This window comes from Manis javanica, chromosome 2, assembly GCF_040802235.1.
Source record: "Manis javanica isolate MJ-LG chromosome 2, MJ_LKY, whole genome shotgun sequence".
In the NCBI taxonomy this organism is placed as follows: domain Eukaryota; kingdom Metazoa; phylum Chordata; class Mammalia; order Pholidota; family Manidae; genus Manis; species Manis javanica.
Window position 1 is genome coordinate 145,591,828 of NC_133157.1, and position 26,817 is coordinate 145,618,644.

At 42.1% G+C, this 26,817-nt stretch overlaps 1 pseudogene; it reads right to left on the bottom strand.

Annotated features, from left to right (window-relative positions):
• LOC140845665 (uncharacterized) overlaps window positions 1–26,817 on the bottom strand; it is a 66,893-nt pseudogene that overhangs the window by 31,901 nt on the left and 8,175 nt on the right.

The window sequence follows — 26,817 nt, forward strand, 5'->3', positions numbered from 1 at the left end:
CAAGCAGTCCTGCTTTATAAGGAACACTAAAGGAAGTTCTTCAGGTTGAAGGTAAGTGACAACAGATAGTAATTCACTTACATATACAAGCTCCAGTAAAGGTAATTACGTAGGTAATGATAAAAGATAGTATGATGAGATATGGGTTTTTCTTCTCTTAACTGATTTAAAAAGCAATCACAGAAAACGGTATCTATAAAATTGTATTGTTCCGCTTACAGCATGTAAAAATGTAACATACTTACAATAACAAAAAGGAGAGAGGTAAGAATGAAGCTGCGTTAGAGTAAGAAGGTAACTGCAAAAAGTAACTCAAATTCACAGTAGTTAAAGAGAACCAGGAATGGTAAATAAGAAGGTTAATATTTTAGAAAAAGAACTACTATAAATCTATTTCTGATTATTTCTTCTCTTGGATTCTTTAAAAGATAGGATGATACAATCATAACAATGTGTTACCAGATTGGTAACACATACACTTAATATATATAGCAATGGTAACAACAAAGCAGGAAGGAAGGGAGCTATATAGGAATAAACTTTCTATATGCAGCTGGAGTATAAATTAGAAGTTGATATGATACATTAAGATGTATTCTGTAAGCCTATAGACTTTACTAAGAAATGAGTTCAACAAATATAGTGGAAAAAAATCACTAAAGACATTTAAATGCTACATTGGAAAATATCAATTTAAGACAAAGGGAGTAAGGAAGGAAAAGGGGAAGAAAGTAACCATAAAATATATAGAAAACAAAAAGCCAATGATTTCAGAGGAAAATTGAATACTATCACTGATAATAAGAATTATGACTGGGTTAAACAATCCAATGAAAAGGCAGAGATTGTTGGAATGGATAAAAACTACATGCTATCTATAGGCAACACACTTTAAATTAAGAAATACAAAAAGATTGAGAGTAAAAGAATGGAAAAAGATGTATCTGATAACAGCAACCATAAAAGGGCTGGAGTGCCTATGCTAACAGTAAACAATACATTTAAACAAAAAATGCTGCCAGATATGAAGAGGGGACATTTAATAATGCAAAAAGGGTCAATCTCATAGGAAGATATAAGAATTATAAATATATAACCTAACAACAGAGCCCCCAAATACATGAAGCAAAGAGTTACAGAATTGAAGGGGAAAACATAATTCAGCAATAATTAAATAGCAGTGGAATTTAATACCCACTTGCACTAAAGGCTAGGATTAGATAGAAGATCAACATGGATATAGAGGACATGGTGATGCTAGAAAGTAATTAGACATATTTAGACATTTATAGAGTACTCTGTCCTATATCAGCAGAATACATATTCTTCTTAAGTATACATGCAACATTCAGCAGAATAGAACACATCCTAGTCCATAAAGGAGCCTCAACAGATTTGGAATAACTAATATTCTACGAAGTTTATTTTCTAACAGTGGAATTAATTTAGAAATCAATAAGAAAGACATTTAGATAATTCAAAATGTGTGGAAATTAAACAATCAGGAATCCAAGAGGAGATACTACTGTTCTTACAGAAATAAAAATAATTATGAGAATAATATGAACTATATCCTAACAACTTAAAAAACTTAGGTGAAAAGGAAAAATGCCTAGAATGATACTAACCACCGAAACTAACTCATGAAGAAAAAGAAAATGTAAGGAAATTAAATTATTAATAAAATGTCCAAAGCCCAGAGATTCAAGATGGTGGCGTGAGAGGTGAGACAGAGAACTCCTCCCCAAACCACAAATAATACAAAAATGTAGTTAATTAATACAACTAACACTAAAACAGCAACAGGAAAGCCTCTTTAACCAGGCTGCATACAGACCTCACCAACAGGGCAGACCTCAGGACACAGGGTAAGTACCAAAGCCTTAATCCGGCGGAACGCAAGCCTCTCCCCCACCCCAGTTCACCAGCGGGTGGAAGAGAAACGGACTGGGAGGGGGTGGAAGCCTGGTCCTGCTGAACACCTGGCCCTGGAGATCTGCTAAACGAGCAGAAACCTACAATGTGTGGTGCTCTGGAGGTTGGGGAGCTGGGACAGGCGGAGTGCCTGAGAGAGTAACATTCCATCTTTCATGGAGGACAGGATCCACACCCGGCCGCTCTGACACAGGAAAGGCAGGCGGTCTGAGAGGCTTCCTAGCAGCGAGAGGGCTGCTGAAAGGGCAAGGTTTGCACGGACTTGCTGCATGGGAGAAGGGAGAGCTGGACAAGGTTGTCTGGGTGCGCACGCTGCCCAGCAGGTTGGGAATTTTGAGGAGTTTCAGGCACTCCCTCCCCCTGGGTGGCTGCTCAACTCCGAGTCCCCTGAGAGTGACACACAGCATGTCGAGCCTTCCTCCTGGCCTGACAGCACCGGCTCACAAACCAGCAGTCACTGCGCTGGTGTCAGACGAGGCAAAAATCAAATGAGTGGACGGTACTAGGAGCTGATGAGGATGTGAAGCAACATATATTGCTGGTGGGAGTATAAATTGGTTTGGAACATAAAAACAGTTTGAAAAACTGACAGTATCTAATAAAGCTAAACATACACTGGGTCTTTTACACAGCAATTTCACTCCTGGGCATCTAATGGAAATCAGGGTTTATGTTTATCAAAAGACATGAATAGTGTTCATATTAGCATTATTCATAATAGCCCCACACTAGAAGCAACTCAAATATCCCTTGGTGGCATAATGGAGAAATGAACTGTGGTGTACTCACACAAAACAAAAAAACTGGACAGTATTGAAACACCACAATACATGGAACGCCAACAAGTGAATTTCAAAAAACATAATTCTGAGCTAAAAGAACCAGATGCAAAGAATGTGTAACAGTTAATTCCCTATGAGGTTCAAAACCAGGCCCAACTGATACATGATTTGAGCACTTACGGGAGTTCTGACTGGGAGGGAGCAGAAGGGGTCTTAGTGGTACGAGCTGAGAATAGAAATTCTGTCTCATCTAGAACAGAGTGATCCTGATGCCTCCCAACCCCCAGCCCCAGAAAACCATTTGGCAAGGTCTGGGGACAAGTTTTGCATGTCACATCTAGGAAGGGCTATTCCTGGCATCTTGTGGATCAAGGCCAAGGATGCTGCTGAACACCTTATAATGTACAGAAGATATTTAATCTGAAATGTCGACAGTGCTGAAGCTGAGGAATCCCGATCTAAATGATGGTCACTTGGGGTATATTTAGGTAAGCTTTATTAAACTACACTTTAGACATGTACACTGTACTCTAAGTTTCTACAAATAAAAGCAATCTCGAGTGTCACAAAAATATTTGTAGCACCTCACTGAGATTTAGTATACTCATGTAGAAACTTTCAGTTTTATAAATAGTCTAATTTGATTGGAGAGCCTACTGCCCTGAATTCACCAGGAATTACATTAAGTCAGGAAGAACAGAACTCATTATCTACAGTTGCCCAGTTGCCATTAAATGCAAAGAAGTATCTATACCTTTCTGTACAGCAGAAAATTTGTGTATTAGTATCAGGGTTATAATTAGAAATGGACATTTGTAGAAATGCAATAAAGGTATATGGTTAAGTCCACACATCTGGGATTCTCTGGGAACCATCAGAGGATAGAGAGAAATTTAAGAAAAATATACATGTATTTTTATACAGTAGCCTAATCTTGGTTCACACATAAAAACTTCTTGCTACTATCAACAAATTAAGAAATCTATCTACTAGTCCCTTAAATCTCATCATCACTCCACCCTGAGTCGTTATCATTTGCAAGTGTGCCGTCAGGGATAGGTTGCATCAGTCTTTCCACTCTCTTGCATAAATGGAGCAGCTATACAAGGCTGATCTAGCCATACAGCCTTAGAAGGGTTACGAGTGCTGGGTGTTGCTAGCATTTGAACAGCACCTCAATCTGTGTTCTATCGGTGAGCAAATATTGTTCAGTTAGTGTCAGAGGTGACTGCCGCACAAATGGAGACAAACCAGAGAACAAGGAGTTCTCCTCTACTTTCCTGCCAGCTAAGGGGCATGTTGGACAACCCTGGACCTCACAAGTCAAACTACTGAGTAACTTTGCATGAGACATCATTGTCTTAAATCCAAATACTAACATGTACTTTTTTAAAAAGGATTTTTCAATTTAGAATACAATTAAATAATAACTAGAAATTGAGCGTTTCCAAACCAGAAAGGTTAGCTGGTTTTAATAATCATTGAAATAAGCAAAATATCACTGCTGGGCAATGGGGCATGTAACTCATATTTCATGAATGATTTCCCATACAAGTAGCTAGGATCTAATCAGCTGGATTAGAATCAAGGTAATTTATTCTATGAATTCATAATCGTGCATTACCTTGAGCATTTAGTCACATCAAACTTTATTGTGAATGGCCGCTAGAAAAGCCCATTCAATTGTGCTATGAACTGACTTACTCCATGCAGTGTTGTCTCAACTCTTGAGCTACTCAAGGAAATATTCAGGGACCATCTCAGATAGTGCTGGGTAGTCAGTGATTCAACTTATACTAAATGCTAAGCTCTGACTCAGAGTGAACCCTATTAGCTACTGACTGACACTATATATATTTGAATAGAAGCCTGCATTGTGAGTCACCTGGTGGCACACCAAGAGCCAACCCGATATTCCCAATCCGACAGTGATTCACATCATAATCATATTGGGACCTGACCTAACACATGTGATTTCAAAACTCAGTTCTGATTAACTGGCTTGGGAGCATGCTAGAAAGTCCCCCTGCCGTCCGCCCCCCCACCCCCCACCTTAATGCCCTATATTTCTGTCAAGAACATGTGGTAGGTATACAGAGATGCAAAGTCAAGTGGAAAATACCCAGCTCACTCCCTGGAGAGAGCCATGTTTCCTTCTTCAAGGACTCAGGCAGCTCCTAGAAGTGCCTTTCCTGAAGACACACCATTCCTATAAAAAGCTTTGCAAGACCAGATGCTCACTTGAAAGGCCCCGCTATGTAATTCCTAAACTGCTCACATGAGGGCTGGATCTTTAATCTACCAGGTGCATCTGTCCGTGGAAGGTGAATGTCATTAGACTGCCACATGCAGACATGACAGAACAGTAGGATTTTAGGGATTGCTCTTCAAGGGCCTGGAATGAAAGCAGTTACCAGGCGATTACATTAAAATAAGAAAGCTTTTTTTCTCTGTCACTGTTGTGTGTCCACAAAAGCTGGAATAATCATATCTCCTGTGTAATTTTGGAGGCCTTCTCTAAAAGCTATCTTACAGGGAAGACCTTCAAAGTCAGGGGGAAGGAGATTTTAACAATTAAGAACAACTCAAAAAATTATTTCAAATGTAAAAGTGCTACAAGGGATTAATAGAATATACAACAAAATACATGCTTCAGTGGGGCCTTAAATTCTGCTGGCTCTGACTCTGCTTGATCTGTGCCTCACCTTTGCAGTCTTGTATCTTCTGTGGTGAGGACCGTGATGAAACTGGAATAGCCAAACTGCTGCCTGATCTTTCTGGTGTTGGATACGACATGTGCTGTGTATTTTTGCCTTATACCTTCAGGTTTTCTGTCTGTTGAAGGTTCATAAATCTGTAGTAAACAAGAAATCATCTATGTGGTATGTGAGGGCCCTGGGGGTCCCAGTCAGAAGACCTAATTCTAACTCTATTTCAGCCTATTTAGTTGGAGAACGCTGGCCAGGTCCCTTAACCTCTCTGAATGTTTTCTCATCTGTAAAGTGAAGGAGGTGGACTAAGTAATCTTTTATCATTCTAAATTCTTGATATAAAGGGTATTCTGGCTAAAATGTGATCTCAGAAAAGTTAGCAGTTTTAGCCCCTAAGGTAAACTTCTGGATTCTCTTGAATAAAATTGACTCAGTGCAGTATTTTAGTGCAACAGATTTTCTGTACATACCCAATCTAATGTGTTCTTGAAAGTGCATACCTATAACGTGAAATATTCTGAAGGTTGGAGATAATTTTCCTAAAATGCTGTTTGAAGCTTGAAAGTAAATATTTCATAATTATTTTAAATAAAAGGGTCCAGGTAATGAAGATATGCATTGTATTCAAATGTAAATACTGACAGAAATATTTACTGTTTTTCTAATTTTGATGTTGGAAATTTTTTATTTCATTATGAATACTCTTTATATCATACAAATATAATGTATTTTGTTCCAGATATATATATATATATTTTGGTAAAGTTTTTATTTTGAATGTTTTTCTTTTCTTTTTGTTTTATTCATTTTATCATTAATCTACAATTACATGAAGAACATTATGTTTACTAGACACCCCGTCACCAAGTTCCCCCCACAAACCCTATTACAGTCACTGTCCATCAGCCTAGTAAGATGCTGTAGAATCACTACTTGTCTTCTCTGTATTGCACATTCCTCCCTATGCCCCCCCAACATTATACATGGTACTCATAAGGCCCCCTTTCTTTTTCCCCACCCTTATCCCTCCCTTCTCACCCATCCTCCCCAGTCCCTTTGCCTTGTGACCTGTTAGTCCATTCTTGGGTTCTGTGATTCTGTTGCTGTTTTTTTCCTTCAGATTTTTTTTTGTTCTTTTACTCCACATATGAGTGAAATCATTTGGTACTTGTCTTTCTCCGCCTGGCTTATTTCACTGAGCATAATACCCTCTAGCTCCATCCATGTTGTTGCAAATGGTAGGATTTCTTTTCTTCCTATGGCTGAATAACAGTCCATTGTGTATATGTACCACATTTTCTTTATCCATTCATCTACTGATGGACACTTAGGTTGCTTCCATTTCTTGGCTATTGTAAATAGTGCTGCTATAAACATAGGGGTACATCTGTCTTTTTCAAACTGGTCCTAGAAGTGGAATTCCTGCATCAAATGGTATTTCTATTTTGAGCTTTTTGAGGAACCTCCATATTGCTTTCCACAATGGTTGAACTAATTTACATTCCCACCAGCAGTGTAGGAGGGTTCCCCTTTCTCCACAACCTCGCCAACATTTGTTGTTGTTTGTCTTTTGGATGGTGGCAATTCTTACTGGTGTGAGGTGATATCTCATTGTGGTTTTAATTTCCATTTCTCTGATGACTAGCGATGTGGAGCATCTTTTCATGTGTCTGTTGGCCATCTGAATTTCTTCTTTGGAGAACTGTCTATTCAGCTCCTCTGACCATTTTTTAATTGATTATTTGCTTTTTGTTTGTTGAGGTGTGTGAGCTCTTTATATATTTTGGATGTCAACCCTTTATCAGATCTGTCATTTATGAATATATTCTCCCATACTATATGGTACCTTTTTGTTCTATTGATGATGTCCTTTGCTGTACAGAAGCTTTTCAGCTTAATATTGTTGGCAGCCGCGCTCAGAAAATAGCGCCCAATGGAGGGCAGCCGGAAGGCCCCGAACTTCCTAATGACAAATCATCCCACACCACTAAACTACATGCTAATTGCGCCTTGGCATAAGGACCAATGAGACCCACCAAATGGTTATGCTAATAAGGCATATGGAGCCGCACCAACCAGGTCAGAGCATGAGAACTATATAAGCAAGCCTCTCCTTCCCCTCTGGGTCCTGCCCAACTCATTTGTTTCACAAAGAGCTGAAGAATAAAGCTTTCTGCAGAAGAATCCTGCTGTTGTTGCATGCTGTTCTTGCCGGCGAGGACAGGGCACGCGACAAGTGGTGCCGAATCCCGGGAACCAGAACATCACCAGCACAGGGAGGACCCTTCAGACATCTGGAGAGGATTCAGAACTGCAGGTCAGAAGAAAGCCCGGAGGGGTAAGTTCCGAGAGGCCCCTGCCTTTTAGGATGATGGTTGATGGTTCTCTGTAAATAAGGAGGCACCATGGGGAATGCACCGTCATTAGTCACGGTGCTGCAGACAGCTCTCAAAGAGCGAAACTTGAAGGTCTCCAGCAAAGTCTTAGGATCTTTTGTGAAGGAGATAGACCGTGTGGCCCCCTGGTTCATTTGTTCAGGGTCCCTCTCAATCCCGAGCTGGGACAAACTGGGGAAAGATCTTGATAGAGAGGAGGAGGAGGGTAGCCTGAGGGGAGGCACCAGGCCCCTCTGGAAACTGATTAGAGCTTGTCTGCAAGATGAGAGATGTGAAAAGGTAATAAAAGAAGGTCAGAGAGCATTGACAGATATCCAAGAGAGCATGTCAGAAACGGAACGGGAAACAGAGAGCGCGCGCGGCCAAAAAAAGGCCACAAAAACGAAGGTAAAGAAACCTCAGAGTGAGGGAGAAAGCCCGCCTAGGGCAAAAGCGAAAGAGCCCCGAGAAGCGAGTGACGATCGCCTCGGAGAAAATAGTAAATACCCCTGGAAAGAGTTGAGGGACCTCCAACTCTCCAATAGGGAATCTGAGGAGGAATTAACGTCCGCAGAGGAAGGGGAAGAGAATAAAACCGCAGAGTGCAGAAGTAAGGGAACCAGCAAAGTTGAAAAGCGGACCAAGGAAAAAATGAAAGCAGGGTGTCCCCCGACGCCCGTTGCCCCGCCACCTTACGTGAGTGGCGCACTCTCCTTTTGCCACCCAGATACTCTTCAGGCAAGTAGACAAATGTTTCCTGTATTTGAGGATAATGGCGTACGCTCTCACCAGCCCCTGAGCCATAAACAAGTTAAGGAGTTAGCAGAATCCGTTCGGGCTTATGGAGTCAGTGCTAACTATACCATAGCACAAGTTGAGAGATTAACAGAGACAGCCATGACACCCGCAGACTGGCAATATGTAACTAAGGCATGCCTTTCTAGTATGGGGCAATACATAGAATGGAAGGCATTGTGGCATGATATCAGCATGACCCAGGCACGCGCAAACGCGGCCGAAGGACAGCCTGCGTGGTCATATGATATGCTGACGGGCCAAGGACAGTGGGTAGCCAACCAGACCGCCTTCCCCTTACAGGTATACGCACAAATAAACACGTGCGCCGCCAAGGCATGGAAAGCCCTCACCAACAAAGGAGAAGTATCAGGCAATTTGACAAAAATTATTCAGGGGCTGAGCGAGCCATTTTCTGACTTTGTCGCTCGTATGATGGAGGCCGCAGGCAGAATATTTGGAGATCAGGAACAAGCAATGCCCCTAGTGGAGCAATTAGTATTTGAACAATGTACCAAGGAATGCAGACAGGCGATAACACCCTGGAAACAAAAAGGGATACATGCCTGGTTGAAAGCCTGTAGAGAAATAGGAGGGCCACTCACCAATGCGGGCCTAGCCGCGGCCATATTACAGAGCCACAAACAAGCCAGGATCACTAACAGAAGTATCAAATGCTTTCAATGCGGGAAATTAGGACATATAAAGAGAGAGTGTAGGAGCCCAGCTTCAGAACAAACAACCCAAAAGACCCCTGGGTTGTGCCCTAAGTGTAAGAAAGGCAGGCATTGGGCCAATGAGTGCCGGTCTATTAAAGATATAGAAGGGAAACCCTTAGAACTGCCAAAAAATGCCCAGAGGGGCCCCCGTCACCAGGGCCCGCAAATATATGGGGCAACCAGCACGCAAGTGTCATTCGGGAACAACCAGGCCCCCCAAGGAGAGCCACTTCAGGTTCCGCGGGATTGGACATCCGTGCCACCACCAGAATAGTGTTGACTCCACAGATGGGAGTTCAGCCTATCCCTTCAGACTTTAAAGGCCCCCTACCACCAAATACCATTGGGTTACTCCTAGGGCGCTCTTCTGCTGCATTGAAAGGCCTGGTAGTTCATCCCGGAGTTATAGATCAAGATTATGAAGGACAAGTAAAAATCATGTGTTCGGCTCCCAGAGGAATCTATCCTATATCCCCGGGAGACTGCATAGCCCAGCTCTTAGTTTTACCTAGTCTCCACGCCAATTATCCTGCTACCAACACGGAGAGGGGAGAAAGGGGCTTCGGCTCCTCTGACTGGGATTCAGCCTTCATAGTATTAGATTTAGCAGACAGACCAAAATTAACTCTTCAAATAGAGGGAAAGAGCTTTGAGGGAATCCTAGACACTGGAGCAGATAAAAGTATTATCTCTGCAACCTGGTGGCCCTCCAAGTGGCCTGTGACCCAATCCTCACATTCATTACAAGGTTTAGGATATGAGTCAAGCCCTTCAATTAGTGCCAAACCATTGAAATGGCGAGCCCCTGAAGAACAAGAGGGTACAGTCACCCCTTATGTACTCCCTCTACCAGTCAATTTATGGGGGAGGGATGTCATGAGAGACTTAGGCCTCAAACTCATTAATGAATACTCCACCCCCGCCCAAGGCATGATGATGGACATGGGATACATCCCTGGCAAGGGGCTGGGGAAACACCAACAGGGACACATAGAGCCCATCCTGCCCAAAGTAAAGAATGACCGTCATGGCCTGGGTTTTTCATAGGGGCCATTGAAGATGCCATGCCCATACCTTGGCTCACAGAGGAGGCCATATGGGTTCCTCAGTGGCCCCTATCCTCTGAAAAATTAGAAGCAGCTCATTGCTTAGTGCAAGAGCAGCTCCAAGTGGGACACCTAGAACCCTCTGTGTCCCCATGGAACACACCCATATTTGTAATCAGGAAAAAGTCAGGATCATGGAGGTTGCTTCATGATCTGAGAGCAGTAAATGCTCAAATGAGAATGCTTGGACCCGTACAACGGGGACTGCCACTCCTCTCTGCCTTACCCAAAGAATGGAAAGTGCTCATAATAGATATTAAAGATTGTTTCTTTTCTATACCTCTAAGCTCCAAGGACAGGGAAAGATTTGCTTTTACTTTGCCAGCTATTAACCATGAACAACCCGATGCCAGATTTCAGTGGAAGGTCCTCCCTCAAGGAATGGCAAATAGCCCCACCATATGTCAACTGTACGTTCAGCGGGCGCTAGACCCAATTCGTAAGACCTATCCCACGCTAAAGATCATCCATTACATGGATGACATCCTTCTTTGCTCCCCACAACCAGCGGAAATAGAAGAAGCATATATAGATCTCACTAGATCCCTAGAAAATTGGAGACTGAATATAGCAAGCAAGAAGGTCCAAAAATCTAGTGTTAGCAAATTCCTAGGAGCAACCATTTACACAGATGTAATTTGCCCCCAAAAGCTTGAGATAAGACATAATCAATTGTGAAATTTGAATGACTTCCAAAAACTCCTAGGGGATATTAATTGGTTGCGCCCATACTTAAAGATACCCACCACTGAATTGACTCCACTATTTAAAACCCTAGAAGGAGACCCACAACTAACGTCACCGCGCTCCCTCACACCTGAGGCATTACAAGCCATTCGCAAAGTAGAACAGGCTTTGATGACAGCACAATTAAATAGAGTGCAATCGAATGAACCCTTTGAGTTGTGTGTGCTTCCCACCCCGGAGCTGCCAACAGCAGTTTTATGGCAGCACGGCCCACTGATCTGGATCCATCCCCAAGCCTCTCAGGCTAGGACAATAGAGTACTATCCGGCAGCCGTGGCCAAACTTGCTTTGAGAGGAGTAAAAACCTCCATGACACATTTCGGAGAGGCTCCAGCTAAAATTATAACCCCTTACAGCATAGAACAGATACAAGTATTATGTGCTATGAACGATGATTGGGCCATACTTGCTTACAGTTTCTCAGGAACCTTTGATAATCATTTCCCTAAACATCCCCTCATCAACTTCGCCAAAAATCATCTCCTAGTATTTCCTCGGGTCACTAGCCTAACCCCGCTGCCTCATGGAAAAACAGTTTACACGGACGGGTCTAAGACAGGCACAGGTGCCTATGTCCATGATGGCAAAGTTGTGACAAAAGGCTACACGCCTGACACTCCACAAATAGTGGAATGTCGCATAGTCTTAGAGGTCCTACAAATCTTTCCTGAACCTTTAAATATTGTGTCTGACTCCTGTTATGTAGTTAATGCAGTCAAATCTCTAGAAGTGGCCGGGCTAATCAAAGCGTCCAGCCCAGTAGCCACTTTGTTCAAACAGATACAATCAGCACTACTTCATAGGCAATCTCCTTTGTATATAACTCATATCAGAGCACATTCAGGCCTTCCCGGGCCTATGACCCAAGGCAACCACCTGGCAGACCTCGCAACCAGAAATATAGCTTTTCCCCTGCTAGACCCTATCACCACAGCTTCAAAATTCCATACACAATTTCATGTCACTGCCGAAACACTGCGCAAGCGGTTTAGCATAACCAGGGCCGAAGCTAGGAACATTGTCCTTAGCTGCCAACATTGCTGCAGCTTCCTTCCCACACCTCATGTTGGGATCAACCCCAGAGGTATTAGGCCTTTACAAGTTTGGCAAATGGATGTGACGCATATTTCGTCTTTTGGGAAACTGAAATATGTACATGTATCTGTGGATACTTGTTCAGGAGTCATCTTTGCCTCCCCATTGTCAGGAGAGAAAGCTTCCCATGTCATCCAGCACTGCCTTGAGGCTTGGAGCGCATGGGGGTTACCACAGATTCTGAAAACAGACAATGGCCCAGCCTATACCTCTACAAAATTTGCTCAATTTTGTCATCACATGGGGATAAAACATATCACTGGCCTTCCCTACAACCCACAGGGTCAAGGGATTGTGGAACGCGTGAACTGCACGCTCAAATCCTATTTACTTAAACAAAAAGGGGGAATTGAAGATATACCCCCCACACCAAAAACTGCCATAGCCCTAGCACTTTTCACTATAAATTTTTTGAATCTGGATGCTCAAGGCCATACAGCAGCGGATCGCCATAATCAGTGGCCAAAAGACCCACAAGAACTAGTAAAATGGAAGGACGTGTTATCTAACCAATGGAAGGGCCCGGATCCAATCATAATCAGATCCAGGGGAGCTGTGTGTGTTTTCCCCCAGGGTGAAGAAAATCCCTTCTGGATCCCGGAGCACCTAACGAGGAAAGTCCTAAACAAAGGAGATGACTTCGCTATACCTCCTGACCCTGCTCCTGACACTGGAGACCCCGACTCAGGGAGTATTGAGATGGGGAATCCTGTCTGCCTTTCCTAAGCCTATGCCTGTCGTTTCAATGCAGCCGTTTTTCCGCGCTTTTTCACTACCAATGCTAGTATGAACTTGCCCTACTTAGTTAAAACACCCTAGTAGCTCCCCTGGGAGAAAACCGATCCTTCGTAACTAATGGGTCATTATGCTTCACCACTCAGAATCTAGCTGGCTGTATCTCCCTGAAACGGAGGAAATACGGATGGTTCAGTGACATAATTCTAGAGGCCAGTAGCCTCCCCGTTATGTCAGCTAAATTTGAAGGGCCTAATAAGGAAGGGAGCCCACCCTATAAGAACATGACTATCCACCAGATGGTTCTCTGGATCAATGGCACATTTGTACACTCTCCCAGGAACAATTCCACCGACAGGCCTCGTCAACCCAAATATGCCTCCCATTGTGTGGGCGACTATGAGGGAGAGCTGTGGCCCTGGACTGACTGTCAGTCAACTGTAGTAACGTGGGCAACTGAGAGGCAGGAGTTTACCATCTCCCCAGATATGGAGGGACGGCCAGCCAATGAGGCTTGGTGGCCAGTAAAGGTGCTCGAAGGCGAGTTTCGTCAGCAGCTGAGCATGAACCCCTTCCATAAATGGATGCTGTGTGGAGCCAATGGCTCGTGTACCGACCTCTCCCCCTTTTCCGCCCTCCAGGGTGGGGGAATCGGTGTAAAAAATATCACCTTTTGGTGCGAGAATAACCACATGCGCGCACACTGGAACATGATCATGACCCATAACAACGAGAACTACACGTGTTCAGCAAAATCAGGTCCAGAGTCACCTAATTCCCTTTTTCCACCTTCTCCAGTATGCGTATACCCCCCATTTCTGTTTATCTTATCCAATAGTAGCTTTGACTCCTGCTCCAATGAAACCTGCTTTCTGTCTCAGTGTTGGGATGCGCGTAACTTTACCAATGCTTTGGTAGTCCGCATCCCCCGTTGGGTCCCTGTTCCCGTAGACGCCCCTAACACCATGACTCTGTTTCGAGAAAGGCGGATTTCGGTGTTACAGCCGCCATAGTGCTCCTGATCTCCGCGACCGCGGTCGCAGCCACCGCCGCTGGTATAGCTTTAGACACCTCCATCAAATCGGCTACAGAGCTCAATAACCTTGCAGCCTCAGTAGCTTCTGCCCTGGACCAACAGTCCACACTTGATGGCAAACTGAAAGGAGGAATAATGATCCTCAATCAACGCATAGATCTCGTGGAGGAACAAATTGAGGTGCTCTGGCAAATGGCCCAATTGGGATGTGAGCGGAAATATTGTGCCCTCTGCATCACTAGCATTCAATATAAAAATTTTACATGGGCAGCTAATCTGTCACGAGACCTGTCCCAGTATCTTTCAGGAAACTGGTCCCAAGACTTCGATGGGACACTAGAAGAGCTGCGGCGAGAAATTATCCACATCAACTCCACCCATCTAGATATCTCCGTAGCGGAAGGACTCTCTTCCTGGTTCCTCAGAGCTCTCTCCCACGTCAAGGAGTGGGCGGGCATGGCTGGGATGGGCGTGTTCCTGCTTGGAGGTCTCATGCTCTTACTCTGGTTGTTATGCAGACTCCGCAACCAACATAAGCAGGACAAGGTGATCCTTGCTCAAGCCCTAATGGCAATAGACGTTGGCGCCTCTCCCCAAGTGTGGCTCAACATGCTTAAGAAGGAAGCTCGGCTTTAGCTTGAGGTAGCTCTTGCACCCTGAGCCCATGTGGCACTGCACCAGGCCCGAGTACCTCAATGCTTAATCACAGCTTTCTTTAAGAAGCTCATGGTGCAAGAGGGTTGAGAAAAAGGGTCCAAACCCTTTGTACCAAGCGGTCCCAACGCCAGCCAGAGGATGCGAGGCAAAGCACTGCAAGAGGTCTTGGACCCCTCTGAGAGGCATGCCTGACTGCATAGGGGTAGATGCCCAGAACCCCTCTCCAAAAAGGGGGAATCAGGAAGTATGATGGAGGTCAGGCCTCTGTCTCCACCTCTGCTGGCAAGTTCCGCCTTGAGCTTCTGTTAGACAAAAAAGGGGGAGATGTTGGCAGCCGCGCTCAGAAAATAGCGCCCAATGCAGGGCAGCCGGAAGGCCCCGAACTTCCTAATGACAAATCATCCCACACCACTAAACTACATGCTAATTGCGCCTTGGCATAAGGACCAATGAGACCCACCAAATGGTTATGCTAATAAGGCATATGGAGCCGCACCAACCAGGTCAGAGCATGAGAACTATATAAGCAAGCCTCTCCTTCCCCTCTGGGTCCTGCCCAACTCATTTGTTTCACAAAGAGCTGAAGAATAAAGCTTTCTGCAGAAGAATCCTGCTGTTGTTGCATGCTGTTCTTGCCGGCGAGGACAGGGCATGCGACAGATATAGTCCCACTTGTTCATTTTTGCTTTTGTTTCCCGTGCCCGGGGAGATATGTTCATGCAGAAGTGCTCATGTTTATGTCCATGAGATTTTTGCCTATGTTTTTTTAAAGAGTTTTATGTTTTTATGACTTGCATTCAGGTCTTTGATCCATTTCAAATTTACTTCTGTGTATGGGGTTAGACAGTGATCCAGTTTCATTCTCTTACATGTAGCTGTCCAGTTTTGCCAGCACCAACTGTTGAAAAGGCTGTCATTTCCTCATTGTATGTCCATGGCTCCTTTATCATATATTAATGGACCATATATGTTTGGGTTAATGTCTGGAGTCTCTCTTCTGTTCCACTGGTCTGTGGCTCTGTTCTTGTGCAGTACCAAACTGTCTTGATTACTGTGGCTTTGTAGTAGAGCTTGAAGTTGGGGAGCAAGATCCACCCCATGTTATTCTTCCTTCTCAGGATTGCTTTGGCTATTTGGGGGTCTTTGGTGGTTCCATATGAATTTTAGAACTATTTGTTCCAGTTCGTTGAAGAATGCTGTTGGTAATTTGATAGGGATTGCATTGAATTGCTTTGGGCAGGGTGGCCATTTTGACTGTATTAATTCTTCGTAGCCATAGCATGGGATGAGTTTCCATTTGTTAGTGTCTTCTTTAATTTCTCTTAAGAGTGTCTTGTAGTTTTCAGGGTATAGGTCTTTCACTTCCTTGGTTAGGTTTATTCCTAAGTATTTTATTTTGTTTGATGCTATTGTGAATGGAATTGTTTTCCTGATTTCTCTTTCTCTGGTTCATTGTTAGTGTATAGGAAAGCCACAGATTTCTGTGTATTAATTTTGTATCCTGCAAATTTGCTCTATTCAGATATCAGTTCTCGTCGTTTTGGATTGGAGTCCTCAGAGTTTTTTATGTACAATATCATATCATCTGCAAATAGTGACAGTTTGACATCTTTTTTAACAATCTGGATGCCTTGTATTTCTCTGTTTTGTCTAATTACCGTGGCTAGGACATCCAGTACTATGTTGAATAACAGTGGGGAGAGTGGACATCCCTGTTTTGTACCCGATCTCAGAGGAAAAGCTTTCAGCTTCTCGCTGTTAAGTCTGATGTTGGCTGTGGGTTTATCAAACATGGCCTTTATTATGTTGAGGTACTTGCCCTCTATATCCATTTTCTTGAGAGTTGTTATCATGAATGGATGTTGAATTTTGTCAAATGCTTTTTCAGCATCTATGGAGATGATCATGTGGTTTTTGTCTTTCTTTTTGTTTATGTGGTGGATGATGTTGATGGATTTTCGAATGTTGTACCATCCTTGCATCCCTTGGATAAATCCCACTCGGTCATGGTGTATGGTCCTTTTGATGTATTTTTGAAATCGGTTGGCTAATATTTTGTTGAGTATTTTTGTATCTACATTCATCAGGGATATTTGTCTGTAATTTTCTTTTTCAGTGGGGTCTTTGCCTGGTTTTGGTATTAAGGTGAAGTTGGCTTAATAGAATGAGTTTGGGAGTATTCCCTCCACTTCTACTCTTTGGAAAACTTTAAGGATCATAGGTATTATGTCTTCTCTGTATGTCTGATAAAACTCTGAGGTAAATCCATCTGGCCCAGGGGTTTTGTTCTTGGGTAATTTTTTGATTACCAATTCAATTTCTTTGGTGGTAATTGGTGTGTTTAGATTTTGTGTTTCTTCCTTGGTCAGTCTTGGATGGTTGTATTTTTCTCGGGTGTTGTCCTTTTCTTCTAGGTTTTCCAGCTTGGTAGCATATACGTTTTCATAGTAGTCTTTAATAATTCTTTGTATTTCTGTGGGGTCCATTGTAATTTTTCCTTTCTCGTTTCTGATTCTGTTGATGTGTGTTGATTCTCTTTTTCTCTTAATAAGTCTGGCTAGGGGCTTATCTATTTTGTATATTTTCTCAAAGTACCAGCTCTTGGTTTCATTGATTTTTTCTGTTGTTTTTTTCTTCTCAATTTTATTTATTTCTTCTCTGGTCTTTATTATGGCCCTCCTTCTGCCAACTTCAGGCCTCATTTGTTCTTCTTTTTCCGATTTTGATAATTTTGACTTTAGACTATTCATGTGGGATTGATCTTCCTTTTATATGTGCCTGGATTGCTATATACTGTCCTCTTAAGACTGCTTTCGCTGCATCCCACAGAAGTTGGGGCTTAGTGTCGTTGTTCTCATTTGTTTCCATATATTGCCTGATCTCTATTTTAATTTGGTCATTGATCCATTGATTATTTAGGAGCATGCTGTTAAGCCTCCATGTGTTTGTGAGCCTTTTTGCTTTTTTGTAAAATTTATTTCTAGTTTTATACCTTTGTGGTCTGAAAAGTTGGTTGGTAGAATTTCAATCTTTTTGAATTTACGAGGTTCTTTTTGTTGGCTACTATGTGGTCTATTCTGGAGAATGTTGCATGTGCACTTGAAAAGAATGTGTATCCTGTTGCTTTTGGATGTAGAGTTCTGTAGATATCTATTAGGTCCATCTGTTCTAGTGTGCTGTTCAGTGCCTCTGTGTCCTTACTTATTTTCTGTCTGGTGGATCTGTCCTTTAGAGTGAGTGGTTCGCTGAAGTCTCCTAAAATGAATGCATTGCATTCTATTTCCTCCTTTAATTCTGTTAGTATTCATTTTGCATATGTTGTTGCTCCTGTATTGGGTGCATATATATTTATAATGGTTATATCCTCTTGTTGGATTGATCCCTTTATCATTATATAATGTCCTTCTTTATCTCTTGTGACTTTCTTTGTTTGAAGTCTATTTTTTTCTGATACTAGTACTGCAACACCTGTTTTTTTCTCCATGTTGTTTGCATGAAATATCTTTTTCTGTCCCTTGACTTTTAGTCTGTGCATGTCTTTGGGTTTGAGGTGAGTTTCTTTTAAGCAGCATATGGATGGGTCTTACTTTTTTATCCATTCTATTACTCTGTGTCTTTTGATTGGTACATTCAGACCATTTACATTTAGAGTGATTATTGAAAGATATGTACTTATTGCCATTGCAGACTTTAGATTCGTGGTTACCAAAGGTTCAAGTTTAGCTTCTTTACTATGTTACTGTCTAACTTAACATACTTATTGGGCTATTATAAACACTGTCTGATGTTTCTGTATTTCTCTCCCTTCTTATTCTTCCTCCTCCATTCTTTGTATGTTGGGTCTTTATTCTGTGCTCTTTTGTGTTTACTTTGACTGCTTTTGTGAGTAGTTAATTTTATTTTTTGCCTTTAGTTAGTATTTGGTTGGTCTGCTTTCTTTGGTGTGATTTTATATTCTCTGGTGACATCTATTTAGCCTTAGGAGTGCTCCCATCTAGAGCAGTCCCTCTAAAATACCCTGTAGAGGTGGTTTGTGGGAGGCAAACTCCCTCAACTTTTGCTTGTCTGGGAATTGTTTAATCCCTCCTTCATATTTAAATGATAATCATGAATCATGCTGGATATAGTATTCTTGGTTCAAGGCCCTTCTTTTTCATTGCATTAAATATATCATGCTATTCTCTTCTGGCCTGTAAGGTTTCTGATGATAGCCTGATGATTGCCTGATGGGTTTTCCTTTGTACGTGACCTTTTTCCTCTCTCTAGCTGCCGTTAAAATGCTGTACTTGTCCTTGTTCTTTGCCATTTTAATTATTATTGTCTTTGCGTTGTTCTCCTTGGGTCCCTTGTGTTGGGAGTTCTGTGTGCTTCCGTGGTCTGAGCGACTATTTCCTCCCCCAGTTTGGGGAAGTTTTCAGCAATTCTATCTTCAAATACACTTTCTACCCCTTTTTCTCTCCTTCTTCTGTTGCCCCTATAATGTGGATATTGTTCCTTTTGGATTGTTCACACAATTCTCTTAATATTGTTTTATTTCTGCAGATCCTTTCATCTCTCTCTGTGTCAGCTTCTATGCATCCTGTTTTCTGGTTTCTTCTCCATTAATGGCCTCTTGCTTCTCATCCGTTCTGCATCTAAGTCCTTCCAGAGATTGTTTTATTTCTGTAGTCTCCCTCTGTACTTTGTCAGTTATCTCTTGCATTTTTCTCTGCATCTCCATCAGTATGTTTATGACCTTTTCTTTGAATTCTTTTACAGGAAGATTGGTTAGGTCTATCTCCCCAGGTTCCCTCTCAGGGGGGGATGTCTGTGTGACTCTGGTCTGGATCAAATTCTTCGGCCTTTTCATGGCGATAGAGGTAGTTGTGGGGAATTGGCATGTGTGTCAGCTGGGAGATCATCCCTTCTTGCTAATTTGTGGCCTTCCTCTCCTATGAGAACAGTGACCTGTAGCAGACTGTGCTGGCCAGTTGCATGCAGATGGGATCTCTCATTCTTGCCCGGCTGCTGTGGAGTAAGCTCCATGTAGTTGCTGTTGGCATGGCCAGTCTCAGGCCGCTGCCCTGCTACAGCAGGGCCACTCAGAGGGTTAATGGGCAGGAGGCTTTTTATCACCGTGAGGGGCCTCAGAGCTATCCACATACATTATACACACCCAGGGGATTAGGGTGCCCTCAGTTTCCTGGGATTCCCAACTGCTGGGCTGTGTGGGACACTTCCATGCAGAAGTGACGCCCCTGTCCTTTACCAACTTTCAAAAAGCACTCACTTTTCTTTTGTCCCAGGGTCGCCGGCTGTGGGGACCTACTCGCAGGTTTTACTGTGCTGTTTTCCTAGTATCCAGCACACCATCCACTGTGTGTCTGTGCTCCCAGTGTGGATGACTAGGGCTGCAGTCCTGGGATCCCTCTCTGTCCCTGCTCTGACTCCTCTCCTCCCGTGTGGGAGCTGGGGTGAGGGGCTTACTGGGTCCAGCCAGGCTGCGGCCTTCGTAAGGCGCTGGGTTCTCGTAGATGTTGATGTAGTCTGGCTGTTGTACTGTATCTTCTCGTCTCTCTTTTAGGAATAGTTGCATTTGTTATGTTTTCAAAAATATATATGGTTTTCAGAGGAAATTTCTGCTGCTCTACTCACAACACCATCTTGGGGAGTGGTCTTTTTAAAAGACCGATGTGATCATTTTATTTCCCCCCTGTAACTATAAGAGGCTTATTTCTCTACAGAACTTATTTATATATTTTATGTTTTTAATCCTCAGTATTCGTCCATAACCTTTTTTGTTATTGTTTTTTATTTTATCATTAATCCACAATTACATGAGGAATATTATGTTTACTAGGTTCCCCCCTTCACCAAGTCCCCCATACATACACCATTACTCACTGTCCATCAGCGTAGTAAGATGCTGTAAAATCACTACTTGTCTTCCTGTGTTGTACAGCCCTCCCTGTGCCCCCACACACATTATACACACTAATTGTAAGGCCCCCTTCCTTCTTTCCCCACCTTCTCCCTCCCTTCTGACCCATCCTCCCCAGTCACTTTCCCTTTGGTAACTGTTAGTCCGTTCTTGGGTTCTATGATTCTACTGCTGTTTTGTTCCTTCAGTTTTTCTTGCATATGAGTGAAATCATTTGGTACTTGTCTTTCTCCGCCTGGCTTATTTCTCTGAGCATAATACCCTCTAGCTCCATTCATGTTGTTGCAAATGGTAAGATTTGTTTACTTCTTATGGCTTAATAATATTCCATTGTGTATATGTACCACATCTTCTTTATCCATTCATCTACTGATGGACACCTAGGTTGCTTCCATTTCTTGGCTATTGTAAATAGTGCTGTGATAAACATAGGGGTGCATCTGTCTTTTTCAAACTGGAGTGCTGCATTCTTAGGGTAAATTCCTAGAGGTGGAGTTCCTGGGTCAAATGATATTTCTATTTTGAGCTTCTTGAGGAACCTCCATACTGCTTTCCACAATGGTTGAACTAATTTACATTCCCACCAGCAGTGTAGGAGGGTTCCCCTTTCTCCACAACCTCACCAAAATTTGTTGCTGTTTGTCTTTTGGATGGCGGCAATCCTCACTGGTGTGAGGTGATATCTCATTGTGGTTTTCGTTTGTATTTCTCTGATGAGTAGCGATGTAGAGCATCTTTTCATGTGTCTGTTGGCCATCTGAATTTCTTCTTTGGGAAACTATTTGTTCAACTCCTCTGACCATTTTTTAATTGGATTGTTTGCTTTTTTTTTTGTTGGGGTGCATCAGCTATTTATATAATTTCGATGTCATCCCTTTATCGGATCTGTCATTTATGAATATATTCTCCCATACTGTAGGGTACCTTTTTGTTCTATTGATGGTGTCCTTTGTTGTACAGAAGCTTTTCAGCTTCATATAGTCCCACCTGTACATTTTTCTTTTGTTTCCCTTGCCCAGGGAGATACGTTCATGAAGAGTCACTCATGTTTATGTCCATGAGATTTTTGCCTATGTTTTTTTCTAAGAGTTTTATGGTTTCATGGCTTACATTCAGGTCTTTGATCCATTTCGAATTTACTCTTGTGTATGAGGTTAGACAGTGACCCCGTTTCATTTTCTTACATGTAGCTGTCCATTTTTGCCAGTACCATCTGTTGAAGAGGCTGTCATTTCCCATTGTATGTCCGTAACTCCTTTATCATATATAAATGGACCATATATGTTTGGGTTAATGTTTGGAGTCTCTTTTCTGTTCCACTGGGCTGTGGCTCTGTTCTTATGCTGGTACCAAATTGTCTTGATTACTGTGACTTTGTAGTAGAGCTTGAAGTTGGGGAGCGAGATTCCTCCCACTTTATTCTTGCTTGTCAGCATTGCTTTGGCTATTCGGGATCTTTGGTGGTTCCATATGAATTTTAGAACTATATGTTCCAGTTCGTTGAAGAATGCTGTTGGTAATTTGATAGGGATTGCATTCAATCTGTAGATTGCTTTAGGCTGGATGGCCATTTTGACAATAATAATTTCCTAGGCTGGAGCATGGGAATGAGTTTCCATTGTTAGTGTCCTCTTTAATTTCTCTTAAGAATGCCTTGCAGTTTTCAGGCTATAGGTCTTTTACTTCCTTGGTTAGGTTTATTCCTAGGAATTTTATTCTTTTTGATGCAATTGTGAATGGAATTGTTTTCCTGTTTTCTCTTTCTATTAGTTCATTGTTACTGTATAGGAAGGTCTCAGATTTCTTTGTGCTAATTTTGTATCCAGCAACTTTGCTGTATTCTGATATCAGTTCTAGTAGTTTTGGAATGGAGTCTTTCAGGTATTTTATGTACAACATCATGTCATCTGCAAGTAGTGACAGTTTGACTTCTTCTTTACCAATCTAGATTCCTTATTTCTTTGTTTTGTCTATTTGCCATGGCTAGGACCTCCAGTACAAGTGGAATAACAGTGGGGGAGTGCACATCCCTGTCTTGTTTCTGATCTCAGAGGAAAAGCTTTCAGCTTCTCGCTGTTCAGTATGATGTTGGCTGTGGGTTTATCATATATGGCCTTTATTATGTTGAGGCAGTTGCCCTCTATACCCATTTTGTTGAGAGTTTTTATCATGAATGGATGTTGAATTTTTTCAAATGCTTTTACAGTGTCTATGGAGATGATCATGTGATTTTTGTCCTTTTTGTTTATGTGGTGGAAGATGTTGATGGATTTTTGAATGTTGTACCATTCTTGCATCCCTGAGATGAATCCAACTTGATCATGGTATATGATCCTCTTGAATTCAGTTTGCTAATATTTTGTTGAGTATTTTTGCATCTATGTTCATCAGTGATATTGGTCAGTACTTTTCTTCTTTAGTGGAGTCTTTGCCTGGTTTTGGTATTAGGGTGATGCTGGCTTCATAGAATGTGTCTGGAAGTATTCCCTCTTCTTCTATTTTTTGGAAAACTTAAGGAGAATGGTATTATGTCTTCTCTGTATGTCTGATAAAACTTTGCAGTAAATCCATCTGGCCCGGCAGTTTTGTTCTTGGGTAGTTTTTTGATTACCGATTCAATTTCTTCGCCGGTAATTGGTGTGTTTAGATTTTGTGTTTCTTCCTTGGTCAGTCTTGGATGGTTGTATTTTTCTAGGAAGTTGTCCATTTCTTCTAGGTTTTCTAGCTTGGTAGCATATAGGTTTTCATAGTGTTCTCTAATAATTCTTTGTATTTCTGTGGGGTCCATTGTGATTTTTCCTTTCTCGTTTCTGATTCTGTTGATGTGTGTTGATTCTCTTTTTCTCTTAATAAGTCTGGCTAGGGGCTTATCTATTTTGTTTATTTTCTCAAAGAACCTACTCTTGGTTTCACTGATTTTTTTCTATTGTTTTATTCTTCTCAATTTTATTTATTTCTTCTCTGGTCTTTATTATGGCCCTCCTTCTGCCAACTTTAGGCCTCATTTGTTCTTCTTTTTCCAATTTTGATAATTGTGTCTTTAGACTATTCATTTGGGATTGATCTTCCTTCTTTAAATATGCCTGGATTGCTATATACTGTCCTCTTAAGACTGCTTTTGCTGTATCCCAGAGAAGTTGGGGCTTTGTATTGTTGTTCTCATTTGTTTCCATCTACTGCTTGATCTCTATTTGGTTTGTTCATCGATCCATTGATTATTTCGGAGCATGTTGTTAAGCCTCCATGTGTTTATGAGCCTTTTTCCTTTTTTGTACAATTTATTTCTAGTTTTATACCTTTGTGATGTGAGATGTTGGTTGATAGAATGTCAATCTTTTTGAATTTACTGAGGCTCTTTTTGTGGCCTAGTATATGGTCTATTCTGGAGAATGTTCCAAGTGCACTTGAGAAGAATGTGCATCCTGTTGCTTTTGGGTATAGAGTTCTATAGATGTCTATTAGATCCATCTGTTCTAGTGTGTTGTTTAGTGCCTCTGTGTCCTTACTTATTTTCAGTCTGCTGGATCTGTCCTTTGGAGTGAGTTGTGTGTTGAAGTCTCCTAAAATGAATGCATTGCATTCTATTTCCTCCTTTAATTCTGTTAGTATTTGTTTCACATATGTTGTTGCTCCTGTATTGGGTGCATATATATTTATAATGGTTATATCCTCTTGTTGGATTGACACCTTTATCATTATATAATGTCCTTCTTTATCTCTTGTGACTTTCTTTGTTTGAAGTCTGTTTTTTCTGATACTAGTACTGCAACACCTGTTTTTTTTCTCCATGTTGTTTACATGAAATATCTTTTTCCATCCCTTGACTTTTAGTCTGTGCATGTCTTTGCATTTGAGGTGAGTCTCTTGTAAGCAGCATATAGATGGGTCTTGCTTTTTTATCCATTCTCTTACTCTGTGTCTTTTGATTGGTGCATTTAGACCATTTACCTTTAGGGTGATTATTGAAAGATATGTACTTTTTGCCATTGCAGGCTTTAGGTTCATGGTTACCAAAGGTTCAAGGTTAGTTCTTTACTATCTTAGTGTCTTACTTCACTCACTTATTGAGCTATTATAAACACCATCTGATGATTCTTTATTTCTGAGTCTCTTTTTGTATGTCTCCCTTATTCCTCCTCCTTCATTCTTTGTACGTTAGGTGGTTTTTTTTTTTTGTTTGTTTGTGTGTGTGTGTGTGCTGTTTTAAGTTTCCTTTCACTGCTTTTGTGAGTAGTTGATTTCATTTTTTGCCTTTAGTTAGTATTTGATTGTTCCACTTTGTTTGCTGTGATTTTATTTTCTGTAGTGACATCTATTTAGCCTTAGGAGTGCTTCCATCTAGAGCAGTCCCTCTAAAATACCTTGTAGAGGTAGTTTGCGGGAGGCAAATTCCCTCAACTTTTACCTGTCTGTGGATTATTTAATTGCTCCTTCATATTTAAATGAAAATTGTGCTGTACACAGTATCCTTTGTTCAAGGCCCTTCTGTTTCATTGCATTAGAGTATGCCATTCTCTTCTGTCCTGTTAGGTTTCTGTTAAATCTGATGATAACCTGATGGATGTTCCTTTGTAGGTGACCTTTTTTCTCTCTTTTGCTGCCTTTAATACTCTGTCCCTGTCTTTGATTTTTGCCATTTTAATTATTATGTGTCTTGGTGGTGTCATCCTTGGGTCCCTTGTGTTGGGAGTTCTTTGTGCTTCTGTGGTCTGAGACGCTATTTCTTCCCCCAGTTTGGGGAAGTTTCAGCAATAATTTCTTCAAAGACACTCTCTATCCCTTTTTCTCTCTCTTCTTCTTCTGGTACCCCTATAATGTGGATATTGTTCCATTTGGATTGGAGACACCAAGTTCTCTTAATGTTCTTTCATTCCTGGAGATCCTTTTATCTGTGTCTGCATCAGCTTGTCTGCATTCCTGTTCTCTGATTTCTATTCCATTAATGGCCTCTTGCACCTTGTCCATTCTGCTTTTACGTCCTTCCAGAGATTGTTTTATTTCTGTATTCTCCCTCCTTAACTCTTGCATATTTCTCTGCTGCTCCATCAGCATGGTTATGACCTTTATTTTGAATACTTTTTCAGGAAAAGTGGCTTAGTGTATCTCCTCTGATTCCCTCTCACGGGAGGATGTCTGGGTTAGTCTGGTCTCTATCAAATTCTTCTGCCTTTTCATGGCAATGGAGGTTGTCATAGGCAGTTGGTGCGTGTGTGGGCTGGGAAAACTGAGTCCCTTTACACTTGCTCCTGGCCTTCCTTTCCTGGGAGAATGGCAACCCTTAGCAGCTTGTGCTGGGCAGCTGCATACAGATGGGGTCTGATTCTTTCCCGGCCACTGTTGAGTAAGCTCTGTGGTTGCTGTGGGCATGGCTGCCTTCAGGCTGCTGCTCCGCTCTGGTGGTGCCGCGCCAGAGAGGAATGGTCAGAAGGCTGTTTATCGCCATCAGGGGCCTAAGAGCTGTGCTGCCGCCCAGGGTGTTAGGGCACCTGGAGTTCCCCGGGATTCCCAGCTGCTGGTCTGACTGTGCTGGGATGCTGCCGTCCAGCTGTGAGGTCCCTGTCCCTTTAAGACTTTCAAAAAGCATTCGTTTTTCTTTTTTCTGAGGTGCCCCAGCTGCGGGGACCTGCTCGCAGGTTTTACTGTCTTGTTCCCCTAGTATCCAGCAACCTACGCACTGTGTGTCTGCGCTCTGGTGCGGATGGCTGGGGCTGGGTATTTAGCAGCCCTGGACTCCCTCTCCCTCCCTGCTCCAACTCCTCTCCTCCTGCCGGGAGCTGGAGTGAGGGGCACTTAGGTCCTGCCGGGCCGCAGCTTGTATCTTACTCCCTTCATGAGGTGCTGAGTTCTCACATGTGTAGATGTAGCCTGGCTGTTGTCCTGTATCTTCTGGTCTCTCTTTTAGGAATAGTTGAATTTTTTGTATTTTCAAAAATATATGTGTTTTTGGGAGGAGATTTCTTCTGTCCTACTCATGCTGCCATCTTGGCTCCTCCCCTCCCATACATAACCTTTTAACTGACATCCTTTGACACTGTTGTTACCTTTATTACAGGAAACAATCCTATTTTACTTTCCTTTTCTTCCCATTTATTCTTTTTTCATTCTTGCTACTTTAAATATGCAATGTTTATATACTGTTCTTCCACTCATGCTGTCATCTTGTTTTCACATCAAATCTAAAATTAAATATGTTAGATATTTGTC